The 18757-nt window shown below is 42.0% G+C and overlaps 1 protein-coding gene across 4 annotated transcripts in view; it reads right to left on the bottom strand.

The window, feature by feature from the left end:
* The window catches only part of RTL9 (retrotransposon Gag like 9), a 97127-nt gene that overhangs the window by 52093 nt on the left and 26277 nt on the right, over positions 1-18757 (bottom strand). The window lies entirely within an intron of this gene.

Genomic DNA, 18757 nt, shown 5'->3' with positions numbered 1-18757 from the left:
GGCACAGAATAAACGAATGGTAGCATGACGTACTTTAGTTTAGATGTAAGAAAGAACATGACAACAAGTCTCCAGAATCACTAAAGACTGTTCGTTCTTCATTCCTAAAACATTAGTCGAGCTTCCACCCCATGCTGGACTGTGTGCTGAGCACTGGAGAAGAAGTTCACAGGCTAATGAGGGAGACATGCCAAACAGATCATTATAAGACAGTGGGAGGCTTAGTATAATTGAAGGAATTCAGAATGCTTTGGACTTTTAAAAGGCGATTGGGTGTACACAGCACATATATATCACCTCCAGTGGGGTCTGAGGCAGTACCCAGTAATCAAGTACATTGATATTTCTGGAGCAAAAACACATGAATATTCACACAGGGTGTGAAAAATAAAGACTATAAATAACCTCATGTCAGTTCAAGTTGCGCTGCCAAATGAGTTTGTCATAAACGTACAAAGGCTCTCAGTTTCCAGAGCTTTTGGGGTTTTGGAATGATAGCTATGAGGCTATGAGTCTGGGTAAGGGGAGTCTGGCCAAGCACCAAGACCTGGGAATGACAGGGAGCTTCAGAATGTGGGCAGAGCCTGTGTCTCTAATGTGCCCCAATTCTGCTGCCCTGGTATCATGGACGTGTTTGGAGAAGGATCCGGGCGTGTGCATGTGTGTGCGCGCATGCGTGTGTGTGTGTGTGTCTGTCTGTCTGTGTGTGTCTGTGTATACAGCAGGAGGAAGCTCCTTGCTGCTCCTCAGGTCAAGTCCACTTTCAGTGGCTCCTAGCAACATACTTTGAAGGAATGAGGCCTTTATTAACCAAATAATCAGTAAATGGGTTTTGTTATTGTTTTCAAATTATTTAGCTCCATAGTACCTATGAATATGCCCACAAATTTTGTAGAATAAGCATCCTCTGTGAGGTTTGCAATGTGTGGTAGAATCCCTGGGGCTGGGGGGTGTCACATCTCTGGCCTTCCTTTTTCAGCTGTGTTCTGTGAAGAACAGGGGCAGGGAAAGCCTGGCCTCTCAACTCCCTCTCTCATACCTACTCCCAAGGATGGCAGGGCCTGCCTAGCAAGTGATAAAGAAAGCTGAAAAGCCTACAGGGAGGGGCACCTGAGCTTCTGCTTATCTGGATTGGGGAACACCCAATTATCCTCTACCAGCCAAGCAGCTTCACGTAGGGGCTAACCTCCCTTAAAGGGGAACACCCAGTGAACCCTGTCACACCCTCAGAAGTTGTTTGCTTCCTGAAGAAAAGGGGGCAGTCCTTGAGTTCATTCTTCTGTTCCTAATCATGAAAGGAGACACCCCCCTTTCAGGACCTATTTTCTTTTGTCACTTACCCCCAACCATCACCTACACCTAAGCTCAAAAAATAACTAAAGCCCTCTTTTTGTCTTTAGACCTCCCTCCAAAAGCATGTCCTTCTCTCTGGACTGGTCCTCCTCTCCACCCTCTGGGAATCCAAGCCCACATCATTTCAGGATGAGATCAGCCTCCAGCCACTCCCTCTGAGGCCTGGCTTCCCAACCTTGGTGATTCCAAAGCACACATCTGTTGCAACACACAGGGCTCGCCCCTAGGCAAAATGGAGCCGGGGACACAGCTCTCAGTCAGCTGAGCTCCCACACTCACATACCCCATCCATGCTAGCACAGCCTTCCTCTTCCGTGGGGAGTAGGCTCCCTGGAACCCTTCCGTCTCCTCTCCCTGACAGGAAAGGCTCTGATCAAGGAATTTGCACTCAGATATAAATAATAACCCTGCCTTACCAAGGCAACCCTGACAGACAAACCTTGCAATTTGACTCAAAGGAATTCTATGCCGACCATGACGGTTTCTGGCATCACTCATAGGCAAAAAACAAATATTTATAGGCAAGGTGAGCCTTCTTCATGCTCATCAGATTATGATGTAGGGCTGCCAAGGCAGCTCTTGTCTTCTTGATCTAAGATAGACCATAGCAACATTCCTCAGAGCAAGGGACTCTGTTTCACTCTGTTTTCCGATTCAAATAAGGTCATGCAGTTTGATATCAAGAGAGATTATCTGAAATTGGGATTGACCTGGAAAGTGTGGGACAGAGGGTTGCCAAAGGTTGAGCGTACTGGTGGGAGGGAGTTGGGAAAGGAAAGGGAGACTTTGAAGAAAGAGACTTGTTGGTGAGAAGAGTTTTCCTCTAAAAATTGATTTAAGGGAACAGTTAACATTTTTACATGCTTATTTTGTACTGGACACCGTAAGTGTGTTATCTCATGTCATCCTCACAACACGTCTAGGAGATGAGAGCTATTATTAGATCCATTTTACAGGGGAGGAAACGAAGGCTCACTGAGATTAACTGTGGGAAATCATGCAATCAGTGAATGGCAGAGCCAAGATTCAAATGCTTATTGATCTGACTCCAGGGCCCTCAGCCATCTGAGAAAGGGGCCAAACACCCTTTGGTTGTAGGAGAAGCCTCCATGGTGTATCTTGATAGAGGCCCCCAGACAACCCCTTCCCCTTACCACAACACAGAAACACCTACATGCCTCCCGTGGGAGCTACCTGCTCCTAAGCTAAAGATTGCTTTCTGGGAAGGCACCAATAAATATAATATGTGCTCTGGAAAAGGTTAGGTTAAGGCAGTTTACCTTCAGAAAACACAAACCAGAGGTCAAGGTCTTAGAGGAGTTAGGAAGGAGAAGCTCTCAGCAGGATGGGCTGCCTGTAGGAGCCATAGTAGGTGTTGCAGCATGTAGGTGGCACTGTAGTACTGAGTCCCCGAGACACACTGGGAGTCTGAAGACACTAAAGACAAACTTGGCTTATTTCACCATTTTGCCCAGAGCTGACTCTGCTCACCATACACACAAGCGAGGGAAGAGTGCACAGTGCAAGGGAGCTGATGCAGGTATTGGAGCCTACGTTCAAATCCTAGCTTTGCAGCCTACTTGCTATGTATCTTTGTTACTCCTCTGAATGTGGCAAGTCACTGGTCTGAATTTTCCACTTTCATCTGTAAAACGAGGATGAAAATAAAAACATCGACTTGAGACGTGAGATTGTTTGTGTAAATGGTTCAGCACAATGTCTGGCACTTAAAAGAAATTCATTAAATATCATGTCCACCTACCCTGCTCTCACCACCTCTTGGAAGAAAAGGGAGTCCAAATTTAAAAGCCCTGGAAGTAGCCTCTAAAGATGACGAAGAACTGGGAGCATTCATTGATTCATTTACCACATAAGCCCTGAATCCCTCTTTTGTTCCCTAGAGACTCAGACATAAATAAAATAGTCCCTGTTCTCAAGGAGCTCACATTCAAGTGGGCAAAGATCCAACAAACTCTTGCCATAAAATATAAAACATTATAATAGAGATAAATTCACGAGGGACATGAGGGTACCTAAGGGCACTGAGAAAGCTTCACAGAGAAAATATTTGCGAGACAAGCAGCAATTGTTAGGCAGACAAGGAAAGAGAGTGTATTCCAAGTAAAGGGAATAGCATATGTTAAGGAACAAAACATGACAGATTTAAGTGGAGCTGGAACATCAGTTCAGAATGTAGTGAGGACTGGTGAGAGATTACACTGTAGGAGGAGTCAGAAGAGGTAGGGTATTACTGAGCGACACTTCTGAGCAGAGAAAAGATGCTATTCAAAATTTATGATAACCAATATGGCATGGGCATTAACCAGTTAGAAAGGACTCAGAACAATATGGAAAGCCATATTGGGGCCTCTAAGGAAGGGATTCCTTATATTTAGAATAGTTTTGGCAACTGAAGTGAATATAGGTAGATAAATAATGGATTGGCTATCACTGAGGCTTCCATGTTGTTTGAACATTTAGCCTGACAGGAACAGTAATATCTGGCATACAAGATATCTACTCAGTGGCACATAATACTATTTTGCAGAAACAATTTTAGAAATTGCACCCAAATCTGTGTGTAAGAGATTATTTACTGCGCTGCCAAAACTTGGGTATCTATTCAGTAGAATGTCAGGGAGGAAGATTACAGCATCTCAGTAGTCCTCTAAGCACACAGAGCACAGCCACACACATAACATGTCCCTAATCAATGTTGAATTGCTATAATGAAGTCGGTTGAATTGAATGTCTTTCCATTGAAATGTGATCCCTGTCAATTTCTTTAAAATGTTGTATCTCATAATTCTAATTAACTCACCTCTTCCCCTTATCTTATTCATTGCCTTCGCTAATAATGTCAGATATTCTTAGGATAGAGAAGGAACATTTTTTAATTATCTTCGAACTCCATAGAACTCCCTCTTAGTTAATTATCTTCTTATTCTCCCTGACTCATCCATGGTCATCCCACACTATAGTCTTATGCTAGCATGGATTTTATTGTCTGACCTGTTGTTTTTCTGAGCCCCCCAAGTGAGAGAATCAGTAATGCAGGCTAGCCGCACAATGAGATTATATTAATCATTTATTTGTAAGTGAACCAGGTCGCCTTTCACATCAGCTCTCCTAACATGTCAATTTGTATCACATCTAATATGAAACAGCCCGAAAAAATCAGTTCCATCTAAGTAAGGACCTGTGAACAAATCTTTTTAAGAAAATTAGTAAGAACAAAAATGATTTTTTCACTCCAGTTTAGTCTTAATCAAAGCAGTGGGACCAGGGTCATCTCCACCTGCTGTGAGCGCAAATTCAACATTGTGTTTGCGGGAAGTGAGACCACAGGGTTTAGGCTTTGGAGCCAGACCAGCGTAAGTTTAAATTCCAGTTTTACCACTTGCTCACTGTGGACCTTAGGTAAGTTTTTAAAGTTCACTGAGCCTAGGCTTCTGCATTTCTAAGTTTGGGGTTGAATGTGCCTACCTTGAAGGGTCGTTCTGAGAATTAAAAGTAAGGTACAGAAAGTGGAATGTGCTTAGGAGAGTGCCTGGCAGTGAGTAGACACTCATTATGTGATACACTGTATTATATTATTGTTGTTATTGTGAGTCCATTGTAAACCAGAAAGAACAAGAGACCATGAGTCAGGAGCCTGAGTTCTGTTCTTAGCTGTACCACTAATGAGGCAGAGACATTCACTGAGAAATGGCTAATAGGTAACATGAGTTCCACCACTCTCCTAGTCAACATATATGGCAGGTATCAATAATCAGTCATAGCATTTTTTTCCTAATGAGCAAAGACATAGATTTAGAATCATTCTCAGCACGGAATTCCAAACAGCCTCTACTGCTCAATTAAAGTCGGCAAATGAAATGAAACTTATTTGCCTTCCCTAGATTAAATGGTCTTAGATGTATCTTTTAGTGTTAACATGCTACGGATCTATGGAAGAAATCCTCTCTGATAATGTTTACAACCCAACTATGAGGTGAAGTGAAGGGTTCAAGGTTCAGAGAGTGACTTCCAATATAATGAGTCGGAAACAAATAATTCAACTTGGTGGTGTGATACAGTTAAGATCTAACTGGATTTATGCCTGTTTCTTCTGCTGTGTCCTAGTTCTATGACCTTGGGCAAGTCACTAACCTCTCTGAGCCCCAGTTTCATCATTTGTAAAAACAGACAAAAGATGATTTTGTAAGATGTTAACATCAGGAGAAACTGAGTGAAGGATGCATAGGGATTCTCTGTACTCGCTTTTCAACTGTCCTGTAAATCTAAAAGTATTCTAAGATTTAAAAATTTATTTTTTAATGGGAAGAAGGGCATCTGCCTTGAGGAGTTGTGGAGAGTAAATGAAATAAGGTGTGGGAAAGCACATAAATAGTTTGATGTCTTTCTTTTCCCCCTCCCAGCCATCTCCCTTCATCTACACATTCAAACGTGTAGAACACCTGAGGAATCAGGAGATATGTTTTCTGGACTGTGGTGCCGGCAGGTTCACCTGCCTGACAGCACTGCAGTTCAGAGCCTGGCTGCCAAGCTGAAACCCTGCAGGCAAGAAGGTTGGGTTTACACAGTCCTGGGAGCCAATGAATGCATCACACATTGCCAGAAAGCAAAATGGCCGGCCTGCCTTTGTTGGAGTCAGCCTATGCGTGGGAGGAGGAGGGATGGAGCATGCAGGAGGAAGTGAAATAAGAGGACTGGGCTAGAATCTGGATGCTAAGACTTGCAGGTAGTCAAGGAAGCGGGTTCGTGCTCCACCCACACCCTTTTCCTTAAGACTCTTTCTTGTCAGCTTTAGAATCATTCTGTTGAGTAAATGCACTGTTTCCAAATAGACCCTGACATATCCAAATAAGTTAGTTGGGGGGTGGCAGGGAGGAGGAGATCTGTGCTGTCCCCAGGCCTGTTTGCCCCCCCAAGTCCATTACTTCCTTTTCACATCTCTGCTCTTGTAGCAGGGAAGCTGATGGGGCAGGTTGGCCTTTGCAGGCTGTTCCCCAGGCTCTGATGGGTTTGGCCAATGGAAGGCACTGTTAGGATATTAGAAAGCAAAAGGGAGAGAGAAACCAGGGTATTTCTCTCCCTCCCCCTCTGCTTCATGTGGTGTCCCCAGCAGTGACTGTGTCTCTTTGTGGCTCTGGCACTGCTGACCAGGTTACTGTGGCTCAAGTTTCTACTAAGTGTCCCAGCCCTGAGGTTCTAGCCAAGGAATGGTAGCAGCTCCCTGCTGTGACTAATCTCTAGGTTGCTTCATTGTCCTCTGCTTGGCATCACAGCTTTTCCATCACCTGTGTGATCAATTCCCTGCACTGAATCCCTTTTCCCTTAAATAAATACTCAGTGATTTCTATTTCCTGGTTGGACTCAGACTGATCAGTCATCCACTAGCCAACAGCAATGATTCCTTCTTTCCACTAGCCAGTTTGTATTTTGGAATACAAGGCTCTGAGAGACTTACTTGGAAAATTTGGGTGGGATATCAGGGGAGTGGAAGAGGTCTAGAGAATTAGACATGGAGATCAAGCTCAGGAGAGCCAAGCATCTAAGAGTAAGTCTTTGGAACAAGAAGGAGGCAGGAACAGAAAAGCAGTTAAGCTAGTCCTTCTGCTTCTCACATTTGCCCTGTCCCAGACTGTGGCTGCTCTGGGAGTCATCTGCTTTGGCAGAGAGCAAGTCCAAGCCTAGAAAGACAGGAGAAATGTGGGCTCCGGAGTCAGCTCCAGGAACATGGAAAAAAAGAGGAGAAAAACTCACGGGTGTGGCCAGCCTGCCTGTAGGTGATTGTTGCAATCCAGTCAGATGAGGAAAACAAACATAGGAGTCCAACTGATCCCATCAATCAGGCTGTCCTGATGGGCTAAGTGCAATGACTTCAACAGCAACAGAAAACACACGGTACTGTCCCCAGGACACGAGTCCCTTCATTTAATTTCCTTGCAAACTGTATTTGGGGCTGTATAGACCCAGCCACAGTGCTTGAGTCCCATTTATCAGCCACTAATTGACTGTGTGACCTTGTACAAGGCACTTAATAGCTGTGTGTCGCCATTCTTCTTTGTAAAACAGGGAGAGGGGAATCTGGCCCCCTGCTTACCTAAAAGGGCACATTGTGAGTACCCAATACACGTCAAACTGTAATTCCAGCTCTGAGGAGGTGCAAGAGCAGATGCCTGAGAAATGCTTCCTGTTGGGGACTGGGAAAGAAAGTAGAATGGAGGAACTCCAGTGTAGTGCTCAAGAGCATGGTTTGAAGGGAATTATTGTTAGTTTGGTGATGGGGGGATAATAATTTCGTCATTGTATATAAAAATATCCCTATTTTTGAGTTGCATAATGAAACATGTGGGGTAAAGCATAAGAGGGAAAAAGAAAGAGAGATAGGTAAAGCTAACATGGAAAATCATGATAGATGTTGAATCTGGGTGATGGATACCTGGGGGTTCATTATACTATATTTTTTACTTTTGTGTATGTGTTTGAAATTTTCCATAATAATTTTTTTCAAGCATGTATTTTAGAGTCAGACCAGGGTTCAGCCCCATTCATTCGGGCAACAAATAGGTATGACTAATACTGGATGCCAGGCCCTGAGCTTTGACTCAGTGGTGGTGGGTGGACAGGGCACAAAACAGGTCAGGTCAGGATTCCAAAGTGAAGAAAAAGCATTTAGATATTAGATAATCAGACAAAAATTGAAAAGTACCCACTTCACCTCTCTATGTTCTTTGTAAAGTACTTTTCTGCTTGAAAGGGCAGAGTTTTGTCTGATAAGTTCTTCCATAAGCCCTGAAGGCAAGAACCACCCCCAGCCTAGAAGGACACTGGAGCTGTCTTTTTCTGGCCTCCAGTAGCAGCCAGCAGCTAGGCAGGCCTGGAGCCCTCCATGTTGGAGATCACTGACTGCTGGTGTGGGCTGCATTACCAGTGCCCTGGGCAACTCAGGTAGGCCCCCCATCCTCATTCCCAGGAGATTTCAGGGCCTCCTTAGGTCACAAGCAAATTGCCATCTCACTCCCTCCCCTGTCTCTCCCCTTCAAACACGCACAGGATTAGGATTATGTAATTGAAATAGAAAAAAAAGAAAAAGAAAAAAGGTTGTCTCAAAAGTTAGACCTGTATTTCAGTCCCGGCTTTACCACTTACTGTCAGTGTGACTTTGAGCAAGTCACCTCCAGGCTCTGAGCTTTTGTATCCTCTTCTGTTAAATCGTGACAAAATGGTACTTCCCTTGTAGGATTACATGAGGATTACCAAGGAAATGCAGGCAAAGTACTTAGCACAGTGCCAGGTAGGCGGTATGCCCTCCAAAATCTGGGCACTGCTATTGTTCAGGGAGAGGAGAGGAAACAGTCTAGCCTCTGCCCTGGTGAAGAGGGAAAAAGACATGAGTTGAGGTCTGGGAGTCACAGCCTGGTGATGAAGCATGCAATGGTCCTCTTTAATGTGGGCTTTGAGACAAAAGATCAGATTCATCTCCCCACTAGGTTAGGGATGGCAGAAGTGGAGACCCTCTGGTGTGGGGGCACCCTCGGAATTTAGAGGACACCTAAAAAGGAAAGCCAGTTCTGAGCCCATTGCCAAAAGGTTTGGCTTCCCACAAAGCAGCCCCTGAAATAACCTACATACACTCCCCACCTTCCATGACAAATGCTTTGCCCACATCCTGGCAGTTTATCTAGAAGCAGCCCTGAAGCTAAGCAGGTTCTTTGGCCCTGTAACAGTTCCAGATCCCAAAGCTCCAGCTGCTAGCTCAGGATCTGGGAGTATAAGCCTAGGCTAGTATAAGCCTGAGGCTGGCACACCACAGGGTGAGTCACACACAGCCCCACTGTTCCCCATATGCTGACTGGACATATAGAGGGATGGCCTCCTCTTCCTGGAGGCCTAGTAGAATGTCACAGAAGCTAGTGCTGCAACTTACAGATTCCATTTTCCAGTTGAAGAGGCAGAAGCACGGAGAGGTTAAGTGAGTCATCCACCAGGAGCAGATGCATGTGCAAAAGCAGGCAAGGGGCTCTAGGCCTCCTCGTCCTCCAACCAGCCTTCTTGCCCTTTGCTCTCTGCTGTCTCTGAGTACAGTAAGTCCTCACTGAACATCCTTGACAGGTTCTTGGGAACTGGACTTTAAGTGAAACAATGAATAACAAAACTAATTTTACTGTAGGCTAATTGATATAAATAAGAGTTAAGTACCCACAGCATATTTCTGGTCACAAAAATATCACCAAACTTCTAAATAAAGATCCAAATACCAGCCTGGGCAACATGGTGAAACCCTGTCTCTACTAAAAATACAAAAATTTAGCCAGGCATGGTGGCACACGTCTGTAGTCACAGCTACTCAGGAGGCTGAGGTGGGAGGATCACCTGAATCCTGGGAGGTTGAGGCTGCAGTGAGCCGTGATTGCGCCACTGCACTCCAGCCTGGGCGAGAGGAGTGAGACCCTGTCTCAAAAACAAACAAAAAAACAAACAAACAAAAACCACCCAAACACTTCTAATATTAAACATTAATAAGTTAATTAAACATTAACAATAAGTGTGAGCTACACATACATTTAGGAAAGATTAATAAAAACAAGTAAGATAATTATTTGCCTAATTTTTGGTGAATCAATGAGTGACAGCGGTTGTAGCAATGGCGGGTCAGGTCAAGGAATAAACATTTGCAAAGCAAAATCATAAGGAGCACCTCCTGCCACCCAGCAGTTCCAGAAGAATCACAAAAGCGCTCATTGAGCGCTTTCCTATCGTGTCATTTATTATCATGGATTCGTATGGTCATTGTGTACTTTACGAGTTTTCATTTTCCAATAATTTGTATTCACTCATTCAGTTATTTTCTAACCCGCTGATTCCAGTTCAGGGTCACAGGTGGCCAGAGCCCATCCTGGCAGCACAAGGAGCACAAAAGGTGGGAACCACCCTGGTCAGGACGCCATCCTGTCCATGGACAGTGGCCCTGGGGAAAACCAAATTTTCCCCATTAACGTGATAACTAAATGGCTTTGAACAAAACAATGTTATTCAAGGACCTGCTGTATAGGATTGTGCCAAGCAGTTCTCAGGCCAGGGCAGGCCAAGAGGAGGATGAAGAGAGAAGAGGGATGAACCCTAGAAGAAGAAACTTTTAGAGGCACCAGTGGGATGATGATATGGCAAATAGCACAGGCCTTAGGAGTGAGGGACAGAGGGGCTTGGAGCCTGGTTTCTGCTCTTCCTGGTTGTGTGACCTTGAGCAGTGTATTTTATCTCACTGAGCTTCAGCCTCTTCACTTGTAAACTGAAGATAATAGTATCTGCCTTGTAGGGCTGTTGTGAGGATCAGAGATGAAAATAAAGCACCTGGGACATAGTAATTGCTCAATAATCATAATGATCAACTAGTGTCTGCTCTCTGCCAGGCTCTGGGATAAGCACTTTACATAACAACTATGAGGTAAATACTGTTATTAGCCCTTTGTGTAGATGAGGAAAATGAGGGTCCTGGAAGTTAACTGGTCCAAAATGACCCAGCTAATTAATGATGGTACCAGGATTTGAACCCATGCAGTTGGACTTCACAATCAGCTCTCTTAAGTTCTTTACTTCTTGCCTTGTTTTTGTGGAAGATGCAGTCTCCGGTGGGAAGCAGGCCCAAGAGGGACAATGTGCAAATTGTGCAAATGTGGTCTTAATCCAGGAAGCAAGGCAGCACATGTCCCCATAAAGAAGTTTCAAAGGGAAGGCCAAAGCCCAGGCCCTTGCATCTGTTGCACATGTCTTTAGCCATATGCTTTCTAATCCACCCACAAACTCACAACCCCAGCTCAAACACTCAAACTCACATATACATACCATCATATCTTTTTATTGCTGTCTCTTTAATGCTTCCCTGCCTTTTTAGTTTCATGAAACACAAAGAAAAGTATATTTTTCAGGCCTAAAGGGTGTAAATGATCAATATCTTGGTACATCAATTGAGTCACTTTACTGTAACCCAAAGTACAGCACTTTGCTGTAACCCCTCTATATACTCTAGGCACAATGATCTGAACAGAAATTTCCTGTCAAACACAGGCTCAAAAGGCACTCTTGCGTGAGCCCTTGTAAATGGATTAATGTATGGTATTGGCTTCTTTAAAAATTGTGGTAGAAGGCTGGGCACAGTGGCTCACGCCTATAATCCTAGTCCTTTGGGAGGCCGAAGTGAGAGGACTGCTTGAGGCCAGGAGTTCAAGACCAACCTGGACAACAAAGCAAGGCCTTGTCTCTACAAAAATAAAAATAAAATAAATTAGCCAGGCATGATGGCACATGACTGTAAGTCCTAACTACTTGGGAGGCTGAGGTGGGAGGATCACTCGAGCCCAGGAGTTTGAGGCTGCAGTGAGCCATGATTACACCATTGCACACAGACTGGGTGATAGAATGAGACCTTGTCTCAAAAAAAAAAAAAAAAACCTGTGGTAGAAATTTGAGCATTTAAATCTTTCACTACATTTTGGGTTCTGGACCCATTTTCTCCCATGTACATTTGAAGCTGATAGTTGAATAATTACTTGATACTTAATGTGATGCTGTACATTTTTAGACATGCTATTTTAAATGTCAAATCAATATGAATTTATTTGTCAGTCTTTCATACAAGCATGGATCATAATAAACTCATCCGTGATTCATGAGAATGTAAAATATACTCTCATGGGAACTTTATCTTAATTCAATATTATTGGTCTTTTAAATGAAACTTATGTTTTCCCTTTTGAACAGAGTTCATTGGTAATTGTTCATCAGAGGAGAAGCATATTATTTTTTCACATTTTTTTAAGCCTTTGACAAAATCAGGGATGAAATCTGGCTATGTGTCTGTGATGCCAAAACATCTGGATGAATTAAAAAAGGGGAAGATGATGCTGTTCAACGACTGTGCTGTTCGGTCCAAGTACTACTTGCCAACATCTGGGTGTCTGGCACAAGAGAGTTGACAGTATGTCCTTTTCATCCACATGTTATGGCTTTGTATATATAGATGGTTTCTCACTAAAGACAACTTAGATGCCTCTTTGATTAGGGAATACACCAGAAGTTTAAAGTGGAAGTGGTGGGACAAAGAGAAAATTACAGCAGAAGACATTCCTAAAACGGTTCTGCCACTGCCATAGAGTCGTAGCCTGAGCAAAAGCCAGAGGTAGGCATGTGCAAGATTTCTACATAAAGTAGTACTGGGAAGCTGCAATAATGATATAGAAAATTGTGGCTACTATACAAATCATAGAAAGGGGGAAGAGAAATCTTCAATGTACCACTTATCAGAAAACTATTTAGTCTAAATCAGCACTTATTAATCCATGTTCACTGTAGGCTGATGTGGTGCCCCCAAGCATGATGGTTGGGAAAACAATGATTTGACCATGAATTCAGCAGTCCAGGGCCCATGTGGCAGTCACATGTATTCTTAATACACTACTCAATTGTAGCTCAGAATTGAGTTGGTGGACATTCACAGCCTCAGTGTGAATGTGGGGAAAACCAAACAAGGGGATTTCATTCCATAAAACCAAACCCAAAAAAGCTCAGTAGACAAGCTGAAAATCAGCCTGGGAGAAAAGAGCTGTCAGTATACCTTTTAATACTGAAGATCACTAGAAAATAACCCAAAGTCATGGAAGGAAGGAAACAGGCAAAGAGAAAGAGCTTCAAAATTATTCTCTCCATTCCCAATCCCAGAGTAAATCAGGCACCTTTTGAAGATGAGGCTACGCTGAATAACCATGTTCCAGATGACAAAAAATGGGTATGAGAGGGTAGCAACCAGCTGCTGTTCACCACTGAAGCTGGTTCAAGAATAAATAATTTTCAACAGTCGTGGGAAAGAAAGGCATACTGCAGAAAGGGTTTACAAGGGAGACTCAAGGAGCTTCCTTCTTGAAAGCCCTTATGATCAAATTCTAGATGAAAAAACAATTTCACCTTCATGACTGATAAGTTTGTTTGACTGGATTAATTAGCTGCTTGGTTAGAGTGACCAGATAATTTAGTCATTACAGCTCAACCCCTCCTGAAACTAAACATGATCTAAGGACTCAGCAAAGCCATCTCTATTTTGCTGGATGACAGCAAGTGGAATTTCTATTTAGCCCTCTGCTTTTTGGATCTACAGTAGTGGAGAGTCCCCTGATATCCTCTGGGCATATTCAGTTCACCTAGGTACATGAGATCTGATTTCAAGATAAAATATTTAAAAAAACACTTCTGGCTGCTACTTCTCAAATATTGTGGCTAAAAGCAGTGTTGATGTTCTCGTCATTCTTTTATGCAATCAAATAGGTAATCAGAGTTATTAAAATATATGTATATATTTAAATGCAATTAAATATTATTTTCACTTTGAAATTTAAAAAAGGCAGAAAGCTTGTAAACATTTATTTTATTTTTCAACTTGAATTGACCCTTGTGTTTAAAAAAAATATGACTTCATCATGGATCTACAAGGGACTCCATGTTGCATATATTTATGTACCTTGTAGGAATTCAGTAAATATAATTCAGCCTTGAATCCCATCAGTTTCTTTTCAAAGATCGTTTAATGTAGGCAGGTATTTTATTTAAATATCAATGTAGATATTTTATGGCATCCTCCCACATACAACTTGCAATGTTTCTCCATTGGGTCAAGTTTGTGTCTTGTTCAAGTGAAAAAAAAACAACTAATGGTTAATTGGGGGACAAACACACTTCACACACTTCCAATACTCTGTGGTAAACAAGCGAGCTGACTCAGTGTCCTTGGTGAAATAAAACTTTCTCCTAGAGCCAGGAATCAAATAAACACAGGATGTGTCTATGCTTCTCAGCCTTTTCTTTTCAGATGGAATCATGGTCTGCAATGACCTGACTGTCTGACTTCTTATTTTTCCTTCCTTCCTTCTTTCTGCTGTTCTTCCTTTCCTCCCTGCCCTGCCTTTCCTCCTTTCATCCCTTCCTCACTTCTTCCTTTTCTCCCTTTCTACTTTCTCCCTTCCTCCCTTCCTTTCTATCAAACTCTCAGCATAAGGCTTCTCATATTTCTGGCTTTGAAGGTTGAATACCTGTTACACAAGGTAACATGAGAAAAAAAAACAAAAAGATTGAATAACCTTAAGGGTATGGTAAATTAGATTTTAAAAAAATTGATTGTGTGAGATTTTATTTACTTATTTTGGGTGGAGCTACTGGCTGCTACCATTTGCAAAGGGATGATAAATTTCAATCATACCCATCTTTTTCATGGGAGCAAGCCAACTTGTGGCAGACCTAAGTGGCAGAGACAGAACAAAATCCCAGATGTTTTGACTCCCAGTGCAGTGCTGTTTCCACTGTTGCAAGCAACCTCATCTATTGATAAAATATTGTGGCATTTCAGGTGTAAACCAATGAAGGTTTCCTAAACAACATTTTACAAAAAAACAGCCAAGTGTTAACAAAGGATCTTTGGTCAACTAATTCTGAATATTCTGCATAAATTAATAAAATAAATACTGCATATTCTATATTTCCTTGGAGATTTGCAGTGCATTCATTCATTCACATTTTAAAGGCTCTTAGAAGCCGTAAAGAATCCTGTTCAATTTTCTTTAATTCAAAATGTTCCAACATCTTTCTCTATGGATCCTTTTTAATCTCATTGCCTACCTATTAATATCTTCTAGGGTTCCACAGTGCACATTTTGGGAAACACTAGTAAAATGAATCAGGAATATGTGAATTAAAATATACTTATTCTTTGGACACTGCTTAAAAAGATATGATACCCCTGGTACTGGAATCTGACCATTCTGGTTTCCTAGCCAGTTCACACTCTCCCCACTACGTACATCACACAGTTTCCTCATGGACTTTTTGCTTCCAGTTGCTAACTGTGCTCAGATTTCTCTAATTAGCTACTCTTGAGCCAACTACTTGGCAGAGCAATGGTTCCTAAAGTGTGGTCCCTGGACCAGGAGCATCAGCATCACCTGAGAACTTGTTAGAAATGCGTATTTGTGGACCCCACTCACTTCAGACCTACTGAACCAGAAACTCAGGGGTGGGATATAGCAATCTGTGTTTTAAGAAGCCCTCCAGGGGCTTTTGATGCATCCTCAAGCCTGAGAACCACTGATCTAAGGCAAGGCTTTAAATAACTTTTCCTATACCTGCTATTATTTCATCCTTCCTCTTAACATTCAGAAAACAGCCAAGACAAAGTAAGGTACATCCTAGCGCCATGTGCCTACATAATGATCTCCTCCCTGTCCCTCCCCAGTATCTATGCCAAGCAGCTGCCCCACAAACTCATTGCAAAGCTGAGACTTCTTAAAGGTACCAGACCTTTGTCTCTGAACAATAAACACATTTTAACACACCCAGGTTTGGAAGGATGGTTACATACTGAGTTCTTCAGAATCCTATCAATCAATAACAAATACCACCTGAGTGCCTATTTAGTACAAAGCATTGTGCTCCACGTCATGGGCTTTCATAGAAAAACTTGATGTGGGCCCCTTTGCAGTTTGGGATGTTACAATGTCATTTAAGAGAGATAATGATCAGGCCGGGCGGTGGCTCACGCCTGTAATCCCAACACTTTGGGAGGCTGAGGCGGGCAGATCATGAGGTCAGGAGATCGAGACCATCCTGGCTAACATGATGAAACCCCGTCTCTACTAAAAATACAAAAAAAGAAAATTAGCTGGGCGTGATGGCAGGCGCCTGTTGTCCCAGCTACTTGGGAGGCTGAGGCAGGAGAATGGCGTGAACCCGGGAGGCGGAGCTTGCAGTGAGCCAAGATCGCACCACCGCACTCCAGCCTGGGCGACAGAGTGAGACACCGTCTCAAAAAAAAGAGAGAGGGAGATAACGATCATATCAAAAATCGTCCAACAACACAAAGCAGTGATTAGGAAGTGCCAGAAGAATGCTACTAAACAATATGCATCCAGACTGTAAAGACAGATTGTTGAAAGAACATTCCGTTGAGAAGTAGAGAACATGGGTTTTAGCCCTCCCTCTTCCAGTTAATAGCCCTGTGGCCTGCAGCAAGTCAAATTCTCTGTGGGTTTTAGTTGATATTCTAAATCAAGTTGTAAATTGAGGGTAATATTATAATACCATACATTCCCAAAGGCAGGGAATAGAAACAGATGCACTCTTAAGATACCTTTTAGTCTAAGAACTATGATTCTAGGAAGTCTCAAACTGAATTCTGCACGTGCAAGCAGGGGTGCCATTGGCCATGGTCCCAGAGAATGCATGTTCCAATGCAGGGTGGCCAGGTCTTCTGATTTTTCTAGAGAAACTGGAAATTAATATTTTATGTGAAATTTGTCCAGTTAAATGTTTTAGCAGCTAGTTCTAATATTTTAATTGGACCAAACCAAACGTGTCTGTAAGCCAGATGTGGCTTGTTAACTTTGTTAATTGGTAACCTCTGGACTAGACAGAGGCCACATAAGTCTTCATTGGAAAGGTGGGACTGTGGGGATTCCTGCAGAGGTTGAAAAGAAATGGTGGTATCAATTTAATCATTAAGATGCCTCACCTCAAAAACAGTCAATATTTTTTTCTCTCCAAGTCTTTGTTTAGTATTACACAGGCATGGCGGTAGTTAATTACAGACTGCTTAGATCCCTTCTCCTTAAAGCTTCCCCTGACCACCTCAGCCCCAAGTGCTTTCTCCCTCCCTTGAGTTCCCATAGCAATTCTTTTCTGTGCAATTCATTTGGAAATTAATCATATAGTGCCCTGTGGCATCTTTTCTGTTGTGGTCCTGAACTGCTATTTAAACATGTTATAATTATTTAAGTTTCCACATGTTTGCATCTTCTCTTCTGTGTTACAAAGCTCTTTGAGAATAGAGGTTAGGTCTTATTCCCCCACACTGCCTGGCACAGAGGAGAAGCTTGATCTGTTTTGAATTTAATTTCAAAGGAGTGCAGGAGCAGGGTAGTGTACCATAGGGTGCATCAGGTGATTTTAGATCTCATTCTTTCTAATACAATCTGTCATCTTTATTATATGTGAACTTACAAATTTCTATTTAATAATAATAGCTTCAAGAAAATGAAAAAAAATACACAGAATGACAGAATATTCACAAACATATATCTGACAAGAGATTTGCATGCAGAATATATAAGAACTGTTACAACTCAGTAATAAAATGACAACCCGATTTAAAAATGGGCAAAGAATTTGTAGGGACATTTCTCCAAAGTAGACATAAGAATGGTCAATAAATACATGAAAAGATACTCAACCTCATTAACCATCAGAGAAATGCAAATCAAAACCACAATGAGATACTACTTTACACACAGTAGGATGGCTATAATAAAAAATAAATAAAAAATAAAATAAATATAATAAAAATAATAATTTAATAAAATAAAAATAAAATAAAATAACAAGTGTTGATGAAGATGTGGAAAAATTGAAACCATCATTCCCACTACTGGAGGGAATTTTAAATAGTGCAGGCTCTTTGGAAAATAGTTTGGTGGTTCCTCAAACCATTAAACATAGTGTTACCATATGATCCAGCAATTCCACTCCCAGATATATACCCAAGAGATTTAAAAACATATCTTTACACAAAAACTTGTAAATGAATATTGATAGCAGTGTTATTCATACTAGCCAAAAGATAGAAACAATCCAAAATGTCAATCAACTGATAAATGGAAAAACAAAATATGATATATTCATATAATTAACTATTATTCAGCCTTAAAAAGGAAGTAAGCTCTGATATATATACAACATGGATGAACCTTAAAAACATTATGCTATGTTCTCACTTGTAAGTGGGAGCTAAACACTGGGTACACATGGACATAAATATGGGAACAGTAGACACTGGAGACTACTAGACGGGGGAGGAAGGGAGGTGGACAAGGCCTGAAAAACTACCTATTGGATGCTTACTGTCTGGGTGATGGGATCAGCTGTACCCCAAACCTCAGCATCATGCAATATACCCATGTAGCAAACCTGGACATGTACACCCTGAATCTAAAATGGAAGTTGCAATTTTTTAAAAGACAGTTATGCTAAGGGAGAGAAGCTAGTCACAGAAGACCACCTATTGTATGAGTTCATTTATATAAAATGTCCAGAAGAGGCAAATCTATACAGACAGAAAGTAGGTTAGTGATTACCTGGAGCTGGGAAGGGGGAGAGGGAGCTTCAGGGATGGAAACGGCTACCAGTGGGTATGAGATTCCTTTTTGGGGTAATGAATATTTTCTAAAAATTAGATTGTGGTGATGGTTGCACAACTCTGTGAAATACTAAAAATGACTGAACTGTACACTTTAAATAGGTGAATTTATTGAGATATAATTCACATAGATGAATTATATCTCAATAAAGCTGTTTTTAAAAGCTA

The sequence above is a fragment of the Pan troglodytes genome, chromosome X (genome assembly GCF_028858775.2).
Source record: "Pan troglodytes isolate AG18354 chromosome X, NHGRI_mPanTro3-v2.0_pri, whole genome shotgun sequence".
Taxonomy (NCBI): Eukaryota; Metazoa; Chordata; class Mammalia; order Primates; family Hominidae; genus Pan; species Pan troglodytes.
This window is presented reverse-complemented; position numbering and strand designations above follow the sequence as displayed.